The 24454-nt window shown below is 42.1% G+C and overlaps 1 protein-coding gene across 1 annotated transcript in view; it reads right to left on the bottom strand.

Moving 5' to 3' along the window:
* The window catches only part of LOC122798676 (zinc-binding protein A33-like), a 418021-nt gene that overhangs the window by 17008 nt on the left and 376559 nt on the right, over positions 1-24454 (bottom strand). The window lies entirely within an intron of this gene.

The following is a 24454-nucleotide window of genomic DNA, read 5'->3' as shown; positions in this document are numbered from 1 at the left end:
AACAGTGCTAATGTTCACCAAACCAACTCATGCACTGCTGTTGTACACGTACCTCCGTACATATACTAAACAAATACACAGCATGAAGCAGAAGTTACTTAGTATCTCTTGTCCTGAAACAGGAAACTGCAGTTAGAGGTAACTGTGCTAGTGTTCCCCAAACCAACTCATGCAGTGCTGTTGTACACGTGCCTCCGTACATATACTAAACAAATACACAGCATGAAGCAGAAGTTACTTAGTATCTCATGTCTTGAAATAGGAAACTGCAGTTAGAGGTAACAGTGCTAGTGTTCCCCATACCAACTCATGCAGTGCTGTTGTACACGTGCCTCCATACATATACTAAACAAATACACAGCATGAAGCAGAAGTTACTTAGTATCTCATGTCCTGAAACAGAAAACTGCAGTTAGAGGTAACTGTGCTAGTGTTCCCCGTACTAACTCATGCAGTGCTGTTGTACACATACCACCGTACATATATTAAACAAATACACAGTATGAAGCAGAAGTTACTTAGTATCTCATGTCCTGAAACAGGAAACTGCAGTTAGACATAACTGTGCTAGTGTTCCCCATACCAACTCATGCAGTGCTGTTGTACATGTGCCTCCATACATATGCTAAACAAATACACAGCATGATGCAGAAGTTACTTAGTATCTCATGTCCTGAAACAGAAAACTGCAGTTAGAGGTAACTGTGCTAGTGTTCCCCATACCAACTCATGCACCACTGTTGTACACATGCCTCCATACATTTACTAAACAAATACACAGCATGATGCAGAAATACTTAGTATCTCATGTCCTGAAACAGGAAACTGCAGTTAGAGGTAACTGTGTTAGTGTTTCCCATATGATCTCATGCAGTGCTGTTGTACACATGCCTCCAAACATATACTAAACAAATACACAGCATGAAGCAGAAGTTACTTAGTATTGCATGTCCTGAAACAGGAAACTGCAGTTAGAGGTAACTGTGCTAGTGTTCCCCATACCAACTCATGCACTGCTGTTGTACACGTGCCTCCATACATATACTAAACAAATACACAGCATGAAGCAGAAGTTACTTAGTATCTCATGTCCTGTAACAGGAAACTGCAGTTAGAGGTAACTGTGCTAGTGTTCCCCATACCAACTCATGCACTGCTGTTGTACACATGCCTCCATACATATACTAAACAAATACACAGCATGATGCAGAGGTTACTTAGTATCTCTTGTCCTGAAACAGGAAACTGCAGTTAGAGGTAACTGTGCTAGTGTTCCCCATACCAACTCATGCACTGCTGTTGTACACATGCCTCCATACATATACTAAACAAATACACAGCATGAAGCAGAAGTTACTTAGTATCGCATGTCATGAAACAGGAAACTGCAGTTAGAGGTAACAATGCTAGTGTTCCCCATACCAACTCATGCACTGCTGTTGTACATGTACCTCTGTACATATACTAAACAAATACACAGCATGATGCAGAAGTTACTTAGTATCTCATGTCCTGAAACAGGAAACTGCAGTTAGAGGTAACTGTGCTAGTGTTCCCCATACCAACTCATGCAATGCTGTTGTACATGTGCCTCCATACATATACTAAACAAATACACACCATGAAGCAGAAGTTATTTAGTATCTCATGTCCTGAAACAGGAAACTGCAGTTAGAGGTAACTGTGCTAGTGTTCCCCATATCAACTCATGCAGTGCTGTTGTACACGTGCCTCCATACATATACTAAACAAATACACAGTATGAAGCAGAAGTTACTTAGTATCTCATGTCCTGAAACAGGAAACTGCAGTTAGAGGTAACTCTGCTAGGGTTCCTCAAACCAACTCATGTACTGCTGTTGTATATGTGACTCCATACATATACTAAATAAATACACACAGACATTGAGATAGCCCCATTCATGCCCTTACATACTCACTCATAAATACATTGATCATAGGAAGTTACTAGGCTATTGGCCCTGAGGCCCTTACAAGCCTAGCAAAGAATTTAGCCCATGTTCCAACAAGTCAGCACCCTATGTCACTGTCCAGCATGGATACTGATGGAATCCCAGGGGTGTATTTTCTATTCCCTATCCAGTTATCCAGGTTGCACTTAAAAAGGGTTAATGAGGTACTCTGCATTACATGGAGAGGGAGTCTATTTCACAAAAGTGGGAGTCTCTGGGACACAACTCTGTCCCGCCAACAAGTCCTATTGATATCACAGACCAGGCTGTGGTAGCACATGTGGGTTGCTCGAATGGAGCTTGGCGGATATACAGCAGTCCCATCAGGGTGGGGTCCAAGACTGTTTTGTATGCCAGACAGAGGTCACCTCTGAGGAGTCTGCGGGAGACTGAGTAGAGGGATAGGGCTTTTGGCCTGTGTAGGGTAGGCATTTGAGTCTGAAGAAGCAGCCGTGAGGTTGTGAAAGTGCTAACTTTTTGATATTTTTATTATTTTATTAAAGTTTTTTTCACACCCAACCATGGTGCTCCTCTTCAGTTTTATTTTAAAAATACAGGGATGTTATGACCATCTTGTCCCTGGATGAGATACCCTTACTAATGAGGTGGGCCATGTAGAAAGCTTTCCATACAATGGTGACAATATGGTGGTCAAAAGTCAGTTTGCTATCAACCTGGGTGCCCAAGTCCCTCACAACTGATTGCGTGCTTAGGACCTTATTATCAATGTGATAATTTGTTGGGATGTCACTCTCCCCAAAAGGGATGACAATGCAGTTTTTGGCATTCAGTTTGAGGCCATGTTTTTGGCACTAGTCATTTGTTTGGGTGAGACCCTCTTGGAGGATGTTCACATCACTAGGGGAATTGATTACAGCACCCAGCTTGCAGTCATCTGCAAACTTGGTCAGCCATAGCCCACTAGATTTGGCCTGCACCTCTGAGAAGTATATCCCAATCAGCAGAGGCCCCAAGACCGATCCCTGGGTACACTGCTTGTTAGGGTTCCTACTTGAGGTGGCTTCCCCTATTTTGACTAGGTGGGTTCTATTAGTGAGACAGTTTGCTACCCATCTGGTAACATATGTATTGATGCCTAATTGAGAGAGTGTATCTATTATACCTGAGTGGAGAACAGTATTGAAGGCTTTGGCAAAGTCAAGGTAGGCAGTGTGCACCATTTTCCCCTCGTCTATGGCCTTGGTGACTGTCTCAAAGAGGTCGACCAAATTTAACAGGCATGACCTCCTGTTGACAAAACCAAACTGTGTGGGATTAAGGGTTGCCAATGTCCTTGTTAATGAGGTCCATGATAATCCACTCTATGGCCTTGCAGATCAGGCTAGTTAGGCTGATGGGTCTATAATTTCCTGGATCGGTGGACACTCCACCTTTGTGCAAAGGGATGACAGTAGCTGTCCTCCACTCGGCTAAGATGAAGCCAGTACTCAGGCTTTGGTTGAATAGGGTGCCTAGCGTGTGCACACTTATGCAACAAGTATATTGTACGTTCTTTATTTTTTATATTTTTCCCCTAACAGATTTGTTTGTTTTTCAATTGAATTTCACAGGTTACAGCTCAAATTAAAGATGGGAAAAGTTTTGAAATGATTTATTGTTGTCTCATTTTTTTAAATCACAAAAACCTGGCTTTTGGGTGAGACCCTCTTGGAGGATGTTCACATTACTAGGGGAATTGATTACAACACCCAGCTTGCAGTCATCTGCAAACTTGGTCAGTCATAGCCCACTAGATTTGGCCTGCACCTCTGAGAAGTATATCCCAAACAGCAGAGGCCCCAAGACCGATCCCTGGGGTACACTGCTTGTTAGGGTTCCTACTTGAGGTGGCTTCCCCTATTTTGACTAGGTGGGTTCTATCAGTGAGACAGTTTGCTACCCATCTTGTAACAGATAAACTCTCTCAATTAGGCATCGATCCATATATTATACCCGAGTGGAGAATAGTATTGAAGGCCTTGGCCAGGTTAAGGTAGGCAGTGTGCACCATCTTCCCCTCGTCTATGGCCTTGGTGACTGTCTCAAAGAGGTTGACCAAATTTAACAGGCATGACCTCCCGTTGACAAAACCAAACTGTGTGGGTCTGGAGGTTGCCAATGTTTTTTTTTTAATGAGGTCCATGATAATCTGCTCCATGGCCTTGCAGATCAGGCTAGTTAGGCTGATGGGTCTAACATTTCCTAGATCGGTGGACACTCCACCTTTGTGCAAAGGGATGACAGTAGCTGTCCTCCACTCGGCTGAGATGAAGCCAGTACTCAGGCTTTGGTTGAATAGGGTGCCTAGCGTATGCACACTTACACAACGAGTATATTGTATGTTCTTTATTTTTTATATTTTTCCCCTAACAGATTTGTTTGTTTTTCAATTGAATTGCACAGGTTATAGCTCAAATTAAAGATGGGAAAAGTTTTGAAATGATTTATTGTGGCCTCATTTTTTTAAATCACAAAAACCTGGCATTTTAACAGGGGTGTGTAAACCTTATATATCCAATGTACATACATTGAGAGAGCCCCATTCATACCCCTACATACTCACAGCTACATATATTGAGACAGACCCATTCATACCTCTACATACTCTCTCATACATGCATTGAGATAGCCATTCAGACACCAACATACTCACTCACACATACACTGACAGCCCGATTCAAGCCCCTACATACTCACTCATACACACATTGAAATAACTGCAGTCATGACCCTACATATTCACTCATACATACAATGAGATGGTCCCATTCATCCCCTACATACTCACTCCAAAATACATTGAAAGACACTCGCATGTCCCTACATTATCACACCTACAGATAATGAGACTGTCATATTCACACGCCAACATACTCACTCATACAAATATTGAGATAGCTGCATTCAAACCACTACATATTGACTAACACTTAAACTGAGACAGCCCCATTCAGACACCAGCATACTCACTCATACAGACATTGAGATATCCCCAATCAAGCCCCAACATACTCATACACATATTGAGATAGCCCCATTAAAGCCCCTACATACTCACTCATACATACAATGATATAGGTCCATTCATGCCCCTACATACTTACCCATATATACATTGAAAGACACACTCATGCCCCTACATTATCACAGCTGCAGATAATGACTGCCATATTCACACACCAACCAACTCACTCATACAAGTATTCAGACAGCTGCTTTCACACCACTACATACTGACTAACACTTACACTGAAACAGCCCCATTCAGACACCAACATACTCACTCATACATATATTGAGATAGCCCCATTCATGCCTCTACATACTCACACCTAGAGGCAATATGACAATACTATTCATGTCCCAATAGGCTCAAACATACATTGATGTAGCTTGATTCATACCCCTACATACACACTCATACAGACATTGAGACAGCCCATTCATGCATCTACATACTCGCTCATATATATATTGAGATAGCCCCATTCATACCAATACATACTCACCCATATGTACACTGAAATAGCAACATTCATGCCCCTACATACTCTCTCATACAGACATTGAGATAGCCACATTCATGCCTCTACATACTCATATATACTGAGATAGCCCCATTGATACCAACACATACTCACCCATACATACATTGAAATAGCCACATACATGCCTCTACATACTCACTCATATATACTGAGATAACCCATTCATATCAATAAATACTCACCCATACGTACATTGAAATAGCCACATTCAAGCCCCTACATACTCACTCATATATATTGAGATAGCCACATTCATACCAATACATACTCACTCAAACAAACATTGAGTTTGCCCCATTCATGCCCCTACATAGTCGCTCATACATATATTGAGATAGCCTCATTCATATCAATACATACTAACCCATATGTACATTGAAATAGCCACATTCATGCCCCTAAACACTCACTCATATATATTGAGATAGCCTCATTCATGCCCCTACATAGTCAATCATATAAACATGGAGATAGCCCCATTCATATCAATACATACTCATTCATACGTACATTGAAACAGCAACACTCATGCCCCTACATACTCTCTCATACAGACATTGAGATAGCCGCATTCATGCCTCTGCATACTCACTTATGTATATATATATATATATATATATATATATATATATATATACCTATATATATATATATATATATATATATATATATACCTATATATATATATACCTATATATATATATAAATATATATATATATACATATATATATATATATATATATATATATATATATATATATATATACATACAGTCCCAATCATGCCCCAACATACTCACTTATACATGCATTGAGAGATCCCCATTCATACCCCTAAATACTCACTCATACAGACAGTAACATAGCCCCATTCTTACCCTACATACTCTCTCATACAGACAATGAGATAGCCCATTCAAGCCCGTACATACTTATATATATATATATATATATATATATATATTGAGATGGCCCCATTCATACCAATACATACTCGCTCATGCAAACATTGAGATAGCCCCATTCTTGCCCCTACATAGTCAATCATATAGACATGGAGGTAGCCCCATTCATGCCTCTACATACTCACTCACATATATATATATATATATATGGAGATAGCCCCATTCATACCAATACATACTCACTCATACAAACACTGAGAAAGCCCCATTCATGCCCTTACATAGTCAATCATATAAACATGGAGATAGCCCCATTCATGCCTCTACATACTCACTCATACAAACATTGAGATAGCCCCATTCATGCCCCTACATAATCTCTCATGCATACATTGAGATAGCCTCATTCATATCAATACATACTAACCCATATGTACATTGAAATAGCCCCATTCATGCCTCTACATACTCACTCATACAAACATTGAGATAGCCCCATTCATGCCCCTACATAATCTCTCATGCATACATTGAGATAGCCTCATTCATATCAATACATACTAACCCATATGTACATTGAAACAGCCACATTCATGCACCTACATACTCACTCATATATATTAAGATAGCCCCATTCATGACTCTACATAGTTAATCATATAAACATGGAGATAGCCCCATTCATGCCTCTACATACTCACTCATATATATATTGAGATAGCCCCATTCATACCAACACATACTCACTCATACAAACATTGAAATAGCAACATTCATGCCCCTACATACTCACTCATACAGACATTGAGATAGCCCCATTCATGCCCCTACATACTCACTCATACAGACATTGAGATAGCCCCATTCATGCCCCTACATACTCACTTATATGTATGTATATATATATATATATATATATATATATATAAATATATATATATATATATATATATATATATATATATATATATATATATATATATATTGAGATAGCCCCAATCATATCAATACATACTCACCTACACATACATTGAAATAGCAACATTCATGCCCCTACATACTCACTCATATATATTGCGATAGTCACATTCATACCAATACATACTCACTCATACAAACATTGAGATAGCCCCATTCATGCCTTTATATACTCACTTATATGTATATATATGTATATATATATATATATATATATATATATATATATATATATATATATATAAAAGATAGCCCCATTCATATCAATACATACTTACCCATACGTACATTGAAATAGCAACATTCATGCCCCTACATACTCTCTCATACAGACATTGAGATAGCCCCATTCATGCCTCTATATACTCACTCATATATACTGAGATAGCCCCATGCATATCAATACATACACACCCATACGTACATTGAAATAGCCATATTCAAGCCCCTACATACTCACTCATATATATTGAGATAGCCACATTCATACTAATACATACTCACTCATACATACATTGAAATAGCAACATTCATGCCCCTACATACTCTCTCATACAGATATTGAAGTAGCTCCCTACATGCTCACTCATACATAGGTTGAGAGAGCCTCAGTCATGCCCCTACATACTCAGACAGACATTGAGATATCCCCATCCATGCCTCTACATCCTCACTCATACAGACTTTCAGAGACCCCCATTCATGTCCCTACATACTCACTCATACATACATTGAGATAGATCCATTCATGGCAATATATCCCCATATATATATATATATATATATATATATATATATATATATATATATATATATATATATATGTATATACACATATATGTATACATATATACACACATATATATATATATATATATATATATATATATATATATATATATACATATATACATATATGTATACATACACACACACACATATATATATATATGTATATATATATATATATATATATATATATATATATATATTATATATACTGAGATAACCCATTTCATGCCCCAACATACTCACCCACTCATACATACAGTTAGATAGTCCCATTCATACCCCTATATACTCATGCATACGTTGAGATACCTCCATTCATCCCCTACATACTCACTCATACATATGTTGAGATAATCCCATTCATACCCCTACATGCTTACTCATACAAATACTGAGCTAGCCCATTTCTTACCCCTACATATTCACTCATACAGACATTGAGATAGCCCCATTCATACAACTGCATACTCACACCTACAGACAATGAGGTAGCCATATTCATGCCCCAACAAACAAACTCTTGCATTCATGTAGATAGTCCTAGTCAAACCCCTACATGCTCACTCGTACATGTAATGAGTTAGCCCCATTCATAGCAGTACATACTCACTCATACATACATTAAGATAGCTCTATTCATGCCCTTAGATACTCACTCATACATACATTGAGATAGCCCCATTCATGCCCCAACATACTCCCGCATACATATATTGAGATAGCCCCATTCCTACACCTACATACTCACTCACACATACATTGAGATAGCCACACTCACACCCCTACATACTCATACATGCATTGAGATAGCCACATTCACACCCCTACATACTCACTCATACATACATTGAGATAGCCACATTCACACCCCTACATACTCACTCATACATACATTGTGATAGCAACATTCACACCCCTACATACTCACTCATACATACATTGTGATAGCAACATTCACACCCCTACATACTCACTCATACATACATTGAGATAGTCACATTCACACCCCTACATACTCATACATACATTGAGATAGCCACATTCACACCCCTACATACTCACTCATACATACATTGAGATAGCCACATTCTTGCTACTACATACTTACTCATAAATACGTTGAAATAGTCCCATTCATGCCCCTACATACTCACTTAGACATACATTGAGAAACCACATTCATGCCCTTACATACTCACTCATACATATATTGAGATAGCCCCATTCATGCCCCAACATACATACATTGAGATAGCCCCATTCATGCCCCTACATACTCACTCATACATACATTGAGATAGCCCCATTCATGCCCCTACATACTCACACCTACAGACAATGAGATAGACATATTCACCCCTCAACAAACAATCTGGTGCATACATGTTGTCAGCCCTATTCAAACCGCTACATATTCAATCATACATGCAATGAGTTAGCCCCATTCATAGCCCTACATAGTCACTCATACATATGTTGAGATAGTCCCATTCATGCCCCTACATATGCAGTCCTACATACATTCAGATAGCCCCATTCATATCCCTACAAACATTGAGATAGCTCCACTCATGCCCCTAGATACTCACTCATACATACATCAAGATAGCCCCATTCATGCCCCTACATAGTCAATCATATAGACATGGAGATAGCCCCATTCATACCCCTACATACTTACTCATACAAACACTGAGATAGTCCCTTTCATGCACCTACATACTCATACCTACAGACATTGAGAAATCCCCATTCATACACCTACATACTCACTCATACATACATTGAGGTAGTCCCATTTATGCCCCTACATACTCACTCATACAGATATTAAGATAGACCCATTCATGCCTGTACATACTCACTCATACATACAATAAGATAGGCCCATTCATGCCCAAACATACTCCTTCATACATACATTGAGACAGCCCCATTCATACACCTACATACTCACTCATACATACAGTGAGATAGCCCCATTCATACCCCTATCCACATTCATGACATACATACCCACTCATATGTACACGAAGATAGCCCTTTCATATCTCTACACGTACAGACACTGAGATAGCCCCATTCATACACCTATGTACTCACTCATACAGACATTGAGATAATCCCGTTTATGCCGCTATATACTTACACATACAGATATTAAGATAGTCCATTCATGCCTGTACATACTCACTCATACATACAATAAGATAGGCACATTCATGCCCCTACATACCAACACCTACAGACAATGAGATAGCAGAATTCAGACACCAACCTACTCACTCATACATACATTGAGATAGCCCCATTCATACCCCTACATACTAAACCTACATATATTAAGACAGCCCTATTCATGCATCTACATAATCACAACTAGACACAAAAAGATACCTACAGCCAATGAGATAGTCCTATTCATGCCCCAACATACTCACTCATACAAACATTGAGCTAGCCTCATTCATGACCCTACATACTCACTCACATACATTGAGTTAGCCCCATTCATGACCCTACATACTCACTCATACATACATTGAGTTAGCCCCATTCATGACCCTACATACTCATACATACATTGAGAAAGCCCCATTCATACCCCTACATACGCACTCATTTATTTATTTATTTATTGCATTTGTTAACCGGGAAAGTCACTGGGCCTTGAAAGAGACCATTTTCAGTGGCGGCCCGGAGAGAAAAGCCCCACAAGGTTTAATAGCAGTATGCAAAAAATTTACATCAGTACTTAGCATTGACATAGGAATGTAGAGCAATGAATATAGACATGATTTGTACATTTGACAGATAATAGAAATACAACAAGCGATCAGGTTTACATTCAGGAGTAGTGAAAATGGTACAGTTGTCATATGTATCTATTTAGACTACATACTTATGCAGGCTACAGGAGAGAGGGAGTTCAAGCCACAGTTCCAGAGGTGGAATTTGTTATTCTGGTAGGTAGGGTGCAGAAGCATAACCAGTGAGAAGTGAGGTGTAGTTTGAGTGACTTTGTGAATGCTGCAGGATTACTGATAGTTCTTATACTGGTGGGAAGATTATTCCATAGCTTGGAGACAGTATGGGAGTACAGCATCTCACCTGCTGATAGTCTGGGTCTGTTAACAGATAGTAACATTTTGCTTTCAGACCTGAGTTGGCGTTTAGGATGGTACAGGTTTATTATGGAGGATAAGGAAGGGCAGGATGCTGGTTGGTAGATTATTTTGTGGGTTGTCATTAGATGTATATTCTTAAGATGGTGGGGGAATTATAGCCAGTTGAGCTGGTGCAAAGAGGAACAGTGGGGTGTGTGTGTTTTTTTGTATTAGAGGCAAATTTGGCAACCTTGTTATAGTAGGAGTCAAGTTTTGTTTGTAAGTGTGACTGTAAGTTTGTGAGGATAGGGGCATCGTATAGGAGAGTTGAGAGCAAGAAGGATGAGGTGAGGCCTATCCTAGTTGAGTTGTTGAGAAAGTAGTTTTGTCTATAAAGGGCACCGAACTTTTGGTGGGTCTTCTTAATATAACTATAGATATGAAGGTCAAATGTTAATCTGTTGTCACTGAGGACACCTATTAGTTTGGTGCTTGGGACAACTTCTATGGTAGTATTGTTTTGGGAATGGATAGAGAGAGGTTGTTTGTCAATATGGCTGGATTTAGTGGGGGAGAAAACTAGGAGTTTGGTTTTATTGGGGTTAAGGGCTAGGTGGTTTTGGGACATCCATGTTTCAGTAGAAGTAAAGGCTTCTTGGGTAAGATGCTGCAGAACAGAGGGAGATTTGGAAGAGCACAGGATGGTCGAATCATCAGCATACTGGATGACAGTACTGTTGGGTAAGAAATTATGAAAGTCATTAATGAATATGCTGAACAACAGAGGACCAAGAATAGAGCCTTGAGGGACACCTGTGTTAGTGCTCATGAAAGGAGAGGAGGAGTGCTGCCATATGGTAGCCTGGTGTCTATTGCTGACATAGCTTGTAAACCATTGTAGGGTAGGGGAACCTAGGTTAAGGTTGGAGAGTTTAGTTAGTAGGAGGGAGTGGGAGATAGTGTCAAATGCTTTAGACAAATCTAGAAAAAGAGCAAAGACTAAGGAACGGGCTCTATTTACTGTGTCTAAGAAGGAAATTAGGGCAGTATTGGTGCTATGGCCTGGTCTAAAGCTGTGCTGAGTAGGAGAGAGCATTTGGTGGCTTATTAAGTGGCTTATAAGCTGAGTGTGTATGCATTTCTCCAGAAGTTTGGAGATGGGGAAAGTGTGGCAATAGGACAGAAGTTTGAGATGTCAGAATTAGAGCCCCCTTTGTGAAGAGGAAGGACAAAAGCATTTTTCCAGATGTCTGGTACACATGATTCTTGAATAGATCTATTAAGGAGGCTACTGACAGGATAAGCTATAGAAGGGGCAGCTAGTTGTAGGTATTCTGAAGGTAGGTTATCTGGGGCATTAGTACAGGGTTTTAGTTTATGGAAAAGTTTTTTGATGGCAGATGTTGGAATGGGTGATAATGAGATGGTAGGTAGAGGGGTTGTGGTGTTGTTAGGTACAGAGGGTGTAGTGTGAGAGTTGGGGTTGATAGGTGGAAAGGTTGTGGTTAGTTTTGCAATGGTATCAATAAAGTAATTGTTAAAGAGTGAGGCTATATCAGTGGGAGTTTTTTCAGGGTCAGGGTCAGGGCAGGGGTTGTTTTTTGTCCCTTGGTGGAGTAAGGAGATTATAGCATGCCAAAAGGTTTTAGGGTTTTGTCTGTGCTGATTTTGGATGTTTTGGAAGTAGTCCTTTTTATTTTTTATAACTAAGCATTTGGCTTGATTGTGAAGTTACTTGTACTGTAGGATGTTGGGTGAAATTTTATTTTTATTCCAGATTTTCCAGGCTTTATCTCTTGTGGCCATAATTTGCTTTGTGGACTTTGTTAGCCAGGTAGCATGTTTTGCTATAATTCTCTTAAGCCTGAGTTGAGCTACGCTATTTAGTATTTTGAGAAATGTAGAGTAAGAATTCTACTGCATCATTGAGAGGGAGAGTTTTTAATGGACTCCAGTTTGTGCTCAAAAGGATATTGTTGAGGGTATCAGGGGAGAAGTGGGATAGGTCTCTCATGTTACGATATTGCTGTATATGTGATATAGAGGTGGGCTTGCATATTATATATGCTGGTGAGTGGTCACTGATACAATCTGGTAGTGTGCCAGAGGAGGAGATTTTGTCAGGGTCAGAAAATAAAATCCAGTCCAAGATGGATCCATTGTTTTTATTATTGTGTCTGAATATATTTGAGATTAGCTGAGTATATTTGTGTAGGTTGACACTTGTAGAGGGGTTCTTTGTGTTATCTAGCCAATTGATGTTTGTGTCACCTAGGATTACAGTTTCATTATTTATGTTATTAGTTGTCCAGGCAAGAATCTCCTCTAAAATAGGAATGTTGTTGCCAGGGGGTATGTATAGGACTATGATACATAGGGATTTGCAGTTATTAAGTTTTAGTAATGTGATTAGGAGTTCTGCGTTGGAAAAAGTGGATATTGGTTTTGAGTACGGAATGACTGTGTAGGTGCTCAGGAAAAGTAGTGCAATGCCTTCACCTTTTTTATGAAGCCTGTCACTTCTGAGGCAGGAGTGGTTGGGGGGGGGTAGGAATTCAGAGTCCTTAATGCATGGTTTTAGCCATGTTTCAGTGATTGCAGTAAAGTCAGGCTTGTACTGACTGACCTATGCATGCAGTTGTGGAATTTTATTTCTAATGTTTTGGGTGTTGATTGTGGTGAAATGAATAGCTTTAGTGGGGTTGGGGGTTGGGGGGTTGTTTGTGTGGGAAGAAGGGCCGGCGTTGGGATGTACATCACCAGATAGGGTCAGGTTCCAGAAGGTAGGAGGAGTGCTTGTTGGAGATTTTTTTGTCTGGCCTGTAAAATGTTCTTGATAGACTCTTGTTAGTTTGGTTAAGGTTGTGTTTATAGACTTGTAGGAGGGGTGATTTAGGGGGTAAAGGAGTATTAGTTTTTTTTTGTAAGATTAAGTCTGGGCTGTAAAGAGATGAGCTGATTATAAGGAGGGTGCGAGTATGACTAGCTGTTGTAGGGGATCTTGGGGGAGGTGGGATAGTCATGTGACAAGCAGATAGTTTTAGAAGTAAGGAGAAGTGCAGAGGGAGTGTGATAAGGATGATGTTGGTTAGAAGAGGCATACACACAATGAGTTAGGCCCACTCATACCCCTACATGCTCACTCATATATAGGTTGAGATAGCCCCATTTGTGCCCCTGCATACTCAGGCAGACATTGAGATAGCCTCATTCATGTCTGTATATCCTCACTCCTACAGACATTGAGAGACCCCCATTCATGTCCCTACATACCCATATCTTTTTATATATATATATATATATATATATATATATATATATATATACATACATACATACATACATATATATATATATATATATATATATATATATATATATATACAATGAGACAGCCCCATTCATGTTCCTACATACTCATACATACTCTGAGATAGCTGCATTAATGCTCATACATACCCACTCATACATACAATGAGATAGCTCCATTCATGGCCATACATCGCCAGTCATATATACACTGAAATAGCGCTATTCATGCCCCAACATACTAACTTATACATACGATGAGATAGCTCCATTCATCCCTTCATACTAACTCATACATACATTGAGATACCTCATTCATGCCCCAAAATACTCACTCATACATAAATTGAGATTGCCCATTTCATGCCCCTACATACTCACACCTGCAGACAATGAGATAGCCCTATTGATGCCCGAACATGCTCACTCATACACACATTGACATAGCCGCATTCTTACCCCTACATACTCACTCATACAAACACTGAGATAGCCCCATTCATTCCCCTACATACTCACTCATACATACACTTGAGATAGCCCCACTGATGCCCATCCATGCCGACTCATATATACACTGAAATAGCCCAATTCATGCCCCAACATACTCATGGATACATACGTTGCGTTAGTCCCATTCATGGCCCTATATACTCACTCATACATACATTGAGATAGCACCATTCATGCCCATACATACCCATTCATACTTGCATTGAGATCCCTCTGATTCCCATACATACTCATATATACACTGAGATTGTCCCATTCATGGCCCTACATAATCACTCATACATACACTGAGATAGCCCTATTCATGCCCATAGATACCCACTCATACAAACATTGAGATAGCCTCTTTCATGTTGCTACATATTCACTGATATGTACATTGAGATTGCCCAATCATACTCCTACATACTCACTCATACCTTAATTGAAATAGCCCCATTCATGTCCCTACATACTAACATCTACAGGCAATGAGACAGCCCTTTTCATGCCCCAACATACTGACTCATACATACATTGAGATAGCCCCATTCATATCCCTACATACTCAGTCACACACACAATCAGTCAAGCTCCATTCTTACTCCTACATACTCACTCATACATACGTTGAGATACCCCCATTCAAGTACCTACAGTCACTCATACAGATGTTGAGATAGCCATATTCATGTCCCTAAAATACCTACATATATACTGAGATAGTACCATTCATGCCCCAACATATTATACATACATGGATATAGCCCCATTCATGGCATACATACCCACTTATATATACACTGTGATACCTCATTTATGCCCCTAGATACTCACTCATACATACATTGAGCTAGCCCACTCATACCCCTACATACTCACTAATATATACAGTAAAATAGCTCCATTCATGCCCCTACATACTCATAAAGACATTGAGATAACCCTATTCATACCCCTAGATTCTCACGCATACATGTATTCAGATAGCCCCAGTCATGCCCCAAAATACTCACTCACACATATATTGAGATAGCCCCTTCATGCCCATACATACCTACTCATATATACTTTGAGATAGCCCCATTCAAACCCGTACATACTCACTCATCCATACATTGAGATAACCCCACTCATACCCCTACATACTCACTCATACATACATTGAGCTAGTCCCATTTGTGCCCCTACATACTCATTCATAAAGACATTGAGATAGCTCCATTCATGCCTCTAAATACTCCCTCATACAAACATTGAGATAGCTCACTCATACCCCTACATACTCATTCATACACACAATGAGCTAGCCCCATTCACACCACTACATAGTTACTCATACATAGGTTGAGATAGCCTTATTGATGCCTCTACATACTCTATCATATAGACATTGAGAGAGCCCCATTGATGCCTATACGTATCCCCTCATATATATATATATATATATATATATATATATATATATACACTAAGATAGTCCCATTCACACCCCTACTACTCACTCATACAAAATTGAGACAGCCCAATTCATGCCTCTACATACTCACTCATACATACACTGAGATAGCCGCATTAATGCCCATACATACCCACTCATACATACACTGAAATAGCCCCATTCATGCCTGTACATAATCATTCATACATACTTAAGATAGTCCCATTCATGGTCATACATACCCACTCATATATACACTGAAATAGCCCCAGTCATTTTACTACATACTCACTTATACAAACATTGAGATAGCCTCTTTCATGCCCCTACACACTCACTCATACATACACAGAGATAGCCCACTCATGCCCATACATACTCATACATTTGTTAAGATAGCCCCATTCATACCCCTACATACTCACTGATAACACACTGTTTAACCACGTTAGGGGATTGTGATCTGTCATTACAGTGAATTTTCTTCCACACAGATAAGGCTGAAGTTTCTGCAGTGTCCACATTATGGCTAGACATTCCTTTTCTACAGCTGCATAACATTCCTCAATGGGTTTAAGCGTACAACTGGGATAAACCACTGCATGCTCTTCTACCTCTGAAGAAATCTGGCTAAGTGCAGCCCCCACCCCATGGTTCAAAGCATCCACTTGCACAACAAATTCTTTACTGTAATCTGGACCTGCTAACACAGGGGGTCCTCCCAAAGCTTCTTTAAGCTTCTGGAATGCCTGCTCACATGCTGGGGTCCACATTACCTTACCAGGCCTGTTTTCCATGTCAGGTCTGTGAGGGGAGCAGCTATGGTACTATAACTGGGGACAACATTTCTGTAGTACCCTGCTGTCTGTAAGACTGCCCTCACCTGCTTTTTGGTAACAGGTGCAGGCTATGCCTGAATGGCTTCCACTTTGGCAGGTTCTGGCCTGATGTTACCACTCCCCACTCTATGTCCCAGGTAGGAGACCTCTGCCATACCCACCTAACATTTGCTCAGCTTAATGGTCAACCCTGCCCTCTGTAGTCTGCCCAGCACCTCCCTGACATGTTGAAGGTGCGCTTTGCAGGAATGGCTGTAGATGGCAATATCATTTAGGTAAACAAGGGCAAACCCTCCTGCTCCTGCTAGGATATGATCTACCAGCCTCTGGAAAGTTGCTGGGGCATTTTTCATCCCAAAGGGCATATTTGTAAACTCATACAAGCCAAAAGGAGTCACAAAGGCTGACCTTTCTCTAGCACTGGGAGTCAAGGATACCTGCCAGTAACCCTTGGTAAGATCAATGGTGGTAAGATACTTAACTGCATGCAGCTTCTCTAGGGCCTCATCTGTCCGAGGCATGGGGTAAGCATCAGATTCTGTGTGACTATGTAATTTCCTGTAGTCCACACAGAACCTGGTGCTGCTATCATTCTTTGGCACCAGCACCACTGGGGAGGCCCAGGAACTATTGGATTCTTGAATAACCCCTAGTTCCAACATTTTCTGTATCTCCTCCCTCAAAGTCTGTTTGACTCTCTCAGGCACCCTATAAGGGGACTGCCTAATAGACCTTTGGGGTCCTGTATCCACCTGGTGTAGCAACATGTGGGTGCAGGTCTATATTAGAACACCAAAGTTTCAAAACTTCGAGTGTTCTAATATCGAACCCTATACAACGAAAGTTCAAAACATCGAACATGCAGAACAGCAATTTTGTTCCTAGGGAAAAAATTTGCTGTTCCAAAACACATACACACAACACAAGCACACCAAACAAACAGCAATCCACATACATACACCTAAACTCTTACACCTAACCCTACACTAAACTATACATACACCACTAACTATCTACTTACCTTAACCCAAACCCTAACCCTAAGGTCCATCACTATCGCACAGTCACCTCACCTGCACCCTATTCCTAACTCACCTAACCCTCACGTCCACACAACCTCACACTTACCTGACCCATGCCCTAACCCTGATGTCCACACAATCGCACACTTACCTGAACCTGACCCGTAACTTTCCACCACAGCGCTGAAAATACTGAAACAGAAACAGACAACCAAATTCTTTCCGTAGGAAAAAATTTGGTTTTCTGTTTCTTCCATATTTTCAGTGTTTGCTGAAAACGGGTCAATATTAGAACACTCAAAGTTTTGAAACTTCGGTGTTCTAATATAGACCCTGTGGGTGCATCCTGGTTTCCCAGTGAACACATCCCCAAACTCCTGTACCACTGCTCGAATTTGTCAAACCTGGGTAGGAGATAGCTGCTGGGACATTGCTAACCCTTCCACTGAGGTCTCAGTCCGAGCCTCACTGAGGAGATCAGTCACCAGATCTCCCTCAGACTCCTTCTGAAAGTCACTGCAAATACTTAGCACAATGGCCTCCCTATCATCGTAAGGTTTCATCATGTTAACACAGTACAACTTATGCCCCTGCCTCCTACCTAGCAGTTCCACCATGTAGTTAACATCACTTACCTTTCTTACCACCTTGTAGGGTCCCTCCCAAGCTACTTGCAGCTTGTTGTGTCTGACAGGAATGAGAAGCATTACCTGATGCCCTACAGCATACTCTCTAGCTCGGGCATTATTGTCATGCCATACCTTTTTCTGTTGTTGGGCTTCGGCCAGGTTCTCCTGGGCCAAGCCCATGAGTTCCCTGAGTCTTGTCCTGAGATTTAGGACATATGCCACAACAAACTCCTTGTGAGATTCACACTCCACCTTCCCACTCATCACAAATTAAATCTAGAGGGCCCCTCACCATATGCCAATACAGCAACTCAAGAGGTGAAAAACCTGTGGATTCCTGGGGAACCTCTTTGTAAGCAAACAGATGGGGCAAATATTTGTCCCACTCACTCTTAAACTGGTCTGTAAATGCCCATAGCATGGACTTGATTGTAGAGTTTAACCTCTCAACAAGACCATTAGTCTGGGGATGGTAGGGGGTGGTCTTCAGGTGCTTCACTCCACAGTACTTCCATAGACAAATCAGTGGGTCTGATATGAAATTGGCACCTATGTTAGTCAGTATTTCTTTTGGGAAACCTACCATGATGAAAATCTCTAACAAAGCATTTTCCACCTTTTCTGCCTCAATGGATGGCAAAGCCACTGCCTCATGGTATCTTGTAGCATAATCTACTACCACTAGGATATACTTTTTAACTGTGGAACTTGGGGGTACTCAGAGGCCCCACAATATCTATAGCTACCCTCTGAAATGGCTGCTCAATCACAGGCAAAGGCATCGAAGGAGCTCTCACCTTGTCTCCTGCCTTGCCTATCTTTTGGCACTGCTCAAAGGTCCTGCAGTGCCCTGTTACATCTCTGGAAATTCCAGGCCAATAAAAGTTCTGCATAACATGTCTTTGTCTATATTTTATGCCCATATGACCTGCAAAGGGAATATCATGGGCTATGGCTAGAAGTGCCAGATGGTAGGCTGTAGGCACTATGAACTGCTATATTCTCTCAAATTCTAGCTCTCCCTCAGGACTCCACTCTCTATTCAGTAACCCTTTTTCCCAGTATACAGATTCCTCCTTCCCTTGAGAATCAGGTCCCTCACTAGCTACCTCTCTCTCAGGCCTTGCAATGTAGTGTCTGAGAGCTGAGCCTGTCTCAACTATCTCTTTGTAACCCTTCCCAGCTCCCCTTCCACAGGAAGTCTGGCATCCTCTGACAGAGGTGCCTCACTGTCAGCCTGGGTACTAGTACTCACTTCTACCTTTGCAGTCACTCTGTCCAAGGGAACATCAGTACCCACAAGCAGCTGTGGCTCACTCTCAGTGTTACTGATATGGTGTAGCTTTCTCCCTGAAGTAACCACCTCACCAGTCCTGGCTGCAAGTATGTGATCTGTCTGGGTCTCCCCCAGGCTACCAGACCCACATACTTGTCTCAAAGCCTGACTGCGTGTAACTGCATTAACACATAATATTTCCTCATCAAAATCCTTCCCTATCAGGACATCACCAGGATGGTAGTTCAGTGCCCCTGTTGTCTCAAGACAACATACTGTTGGCATTTTGTTTTTCCCACTTACTGGCTCTCTCACCTTTTGTTCCCCACCTTGCCTCCATGGACATCTGTATGCCACATGGCCCCACTGGTTGCATTCAAAACATTTAACCCTAAGTCCTGGATGTGCACCTGGACTAGTGGCTTCCCCTGTTACTGGCAGATTCTGTTGGGGCAGTCTGGCCTGCCTACCATGGTTTCCTTTAGACCCATGAGCAGTACTCAGGGTCCCTTTCCTGTGCAGGGATGCCGTGCTTGCTAGGTATAGGTTTCCCTTCTTTCCCTATTCATCTGAAGTAGCGCATTGTCTATCAGCTAACCAGATTCTCATGTCCTCAGGCAAAGTGCTAAGGGCTTGTTCCCTCACCAAAAGGTCTGCCAGCTCTTCAAAAGTGGGGACCTGACATCCACTCACACACCTATGAAAATAAGTGCTCAGTTCAGCAACATATTCACACACATTTTCATGTGCCTTGAGTCTATGCTCAAGAAACTTTTTCCTATAAGTTTCAGGTGTTAGCTTAAAAAATTCTAACAAGCAATTCTTAGCAGTATTGTCATAACAGTCCATGTCAGACATTTTGGACAAAATGATTACAGCTTTACCATGGAGTAAGGGGGTCAGGAACCATACTCAGAGTCTTTGGTCAACATCATACTGTTTACATACCCTCTCAAACATATGAATGAAACTATCAGAATTATCCCCCTCTGTAAACTGCGGAAGAAATTTACTGACCTTTTGTGTTTCTGGGGTCTTGTTACTCCCTTCCCCATTACCTCCATGACTCTGGTGAAGAGTCAGCATCTCCTTTTCATGCTGCCTCTGCCGTTTCTTTTCCACAGCTTCCATTTCCAAACGCCTGACCTCCAACTCAAGTCTCTTTAGCTCCAGATGGATTTTTAGGGTTCCGGCGTGTAGATCGCGAGACAAATGCCCGCGAGCTACATCGCCGAAACCAGAAGGCCGCAGCACCGCTAAACCGTAGAGCGGTGCTGCCGAAACGTAGTAACGCGGCGGAAAGATGCGGCGGTGGGAAAACAGACAAAAGCAGACGGCCCCTAAGGCAAACACGCAGGCCGTCAACACACAGCGTACACGGCCGGCAAACACACGCGGATCGGCGCGAAACACAGCACAATGGTAGTGCTCCAAAACAGTTGCATAAGCAGTCATAAAACCATTACTTACCCTGCTCCAAAACAGTTGCATAAGCAGTCATAAAACCATTACTTACCCTCACAGCCCCAGTTGTCCACGCAAACACAGCAAACAGTCCCTGAGAAGCAGGAAGTAAAGTCCCCAGGACGTAGAGCAATGCACAGCACACTTTACCCGAGAAATGCTGCATAGAAAAGCAGGTCATGTGTCAGGCTAAACCCTTAAAGGTACAGACAAAGCAGTGTCAGGGTCAATAGACCACACACACTATAACCTGTCTGTGTACTAGTAGTAAGCATGTCACAGCAGGGTGTCTGTAGTATAGGACAAACCCAGATAACAGGCATGCCTGCAACAAACAGTACCTACCCTGCTAGAGCCCTGAGTGCAGTTGTAGGTGTGAACATGCCAACCTGGTAAAGCATGACACACTAACCCAGTAGCAGGGATATAGTAGCTGTAACCCATCTCCGACTCCACAGTAGAGTAAGACATGCAGCTTCTGCTAAACACGCCACGTTGTCCCTGTTACAGGAGGATAGACAAGTACCCAGCCCCATGTAGGAAGACAAGGGTGCAAGACAGAGGTACCTCCTAAGTAACATCTGCCACTTAAGCAGACACCAAGCCCTAAACCGTGATTGGCTGGCAGCAACAACAGGGAGTTAAAGGGGCTGGCACAGTACACACAGAACCTGTGCTCAATCAGGCATCGTGGACTCTAAACAGAGTAGAAGCATACGGCAACCCCAGGGATGTGTTAACTGCAGACATTGCAGCCATAGGGAAGAGACAGTCAGAGACGGTTGGAGTGCACAAAGCTGTATAGGGCCACTGAGACAGACAGAGTTACTACACCCCGGTATAAGACAAGGAGGTGTAAACCGAGTGGCCTACTGTCTGGAAGGGACTGTCTCCAGGTTCAGTAGTATATCCCATACCAAGCTCCACCGGCTGTGATGGATTCTGAGAGACCATCTACAAGTGCTGCAACCATGCTGGAATGTATGTATCTGTATAGCCCTGGTCTGATTGGCAACAGATACAGCACAGTGCCCAGCCAACGTGGCAAACCCATGCTGGTGGTGGAGGTACCTCTACCATTTGGAACGTGAGACACCACCAAAACGGTACTGGGCATGTAGTGAGCGGAGAACGAAGGCATGCAGAGGACGTGCCATCACTGTTCGCCAGGAAGAGGTTGAGGAATTGCTGAAATCACTGCCACACCAGCACGGCCCAGATGCAACAATGGCACAAGTGGCTACATTGCGAGCAGAACTGCGGCAGAGGGCGGTAACCGGTAATGAATTGCCGAACTTGGTAATGCAGAGTGTGCTAGGCACAGCAGATGACAATGTACTGCAGGAGATGCCTTGTCGCGACCTTCAAGAAGCATCACCAGGGTACGGCAGCAGGCATGGGCATCCATGGCTACACCTCCAGCAACCCTTGCAGATATTGATGCCAGCCAGTATCCACTCCGTAGTGGCAGCTTCATCCTTAGAAGGTCGGATATGGATGGTACCGTTTCCTTGGTAGTACTTACTACAACACAGAACCTGACTGACCTGTGCAGGTCCGACTTTGTTCTTGGTGATGGCACCTTTCCCACGGGCGATATCTGTCACCAGCTATATACATTACATGGCTGTATTGGCACCCCACCTCAATGAGGGTCGTACCCTGGTGTACTGTCTCATGACACGAAGTCGGAGTCTGCATACACCACTTTGTGGGAGGTGCTGAGGGTATGGCAGCTGACCAGGGATGCACTTTGTCACCACAGTATATCATGACTGACTTTGAGAAGGCAGCAATTCGTGCCAGCCGGAAGGCATTACCTAGGAGTATTCTGAAGGGATGCCTATTCCATTTTGCACAGATCATCTGGCGACAGATCCAACATCACCACCTTGTCGCCCTCTATGGCACGGACACTGCTTTCTCCATTGCCATTCGCAAGCTGATAGCATTGGCATTCCTACCTTTGGATGATGTTGTCCCTGCATTTCTGGACATTGTGGCTTCCTTACCAGAATGTGCCCAGCCGATTGGTGTATTTCTAGACCATCATTATGTCCGAGGCCGACCACGCAAGTATGCATCCCGCTGTTCAGTACAGACACGAATGCCATCGTCATACCCTCTGCGGTTCTGGAATGTGTCCGATGTCTCTGAGATGGACTTCCCACACTAATAACCAGGTGGAGGCGTGGCATCGCCTGAAGGTATTACTGGGTCGCCCTACTGTACAGCTAGCTGACCTTCTGTGTGTTCTGCAGCAGGAGCAGAACCTGACGGATACCGGCGTGAATCTCTTCTGGGGGATGCCTGTAACACCCCGTAAGAAGGCTATTGTAGTAAGGGAGCGTCGCCTAAAGCACATCTTACAACATAAGTGTGACTACACTAATGTGCAGGATTTCCTCCGTGCTGTGGCACATTTCTACAAATTATGATGCTGTCTGGGTTTCGTATGCACCAAGCACAACACACATCACATTGCATATTCAATTAATAAAGGCTTTGCCCATAGCACACGGGTTCCATGGTACCACTTTCATGCCCACGTGGCATGCTATCCCAGCAGGATTTTCCACTAACAATTGCACATGGTGGCTTCTAAGGGGGTGCACAGTGTATCACTGTGGTGGTTTGTATCTGCCACCTGTGGTTAGGGTGTAGGGGTTCCCTCAATTT

Source organism: Protopterus annectens, chromosome 3.part1, assembly GCF_019279795.1.
Source record: "Protopterus annectens isolate FY-2018-M chromosome 3.part1, PAN1.0, whole genome shotgun sequence".
Classification (NCBI taxonomy): Eukaryota; Metazoa; Chordata; order Ceratodontiformes; family Protopteridae; genus Protopterus; species Protopterus annectens.
Note: the sequence above shows the minus strand (reverse complement) of the source record. Positions and strands in the feature narration are given on the sequence as shown.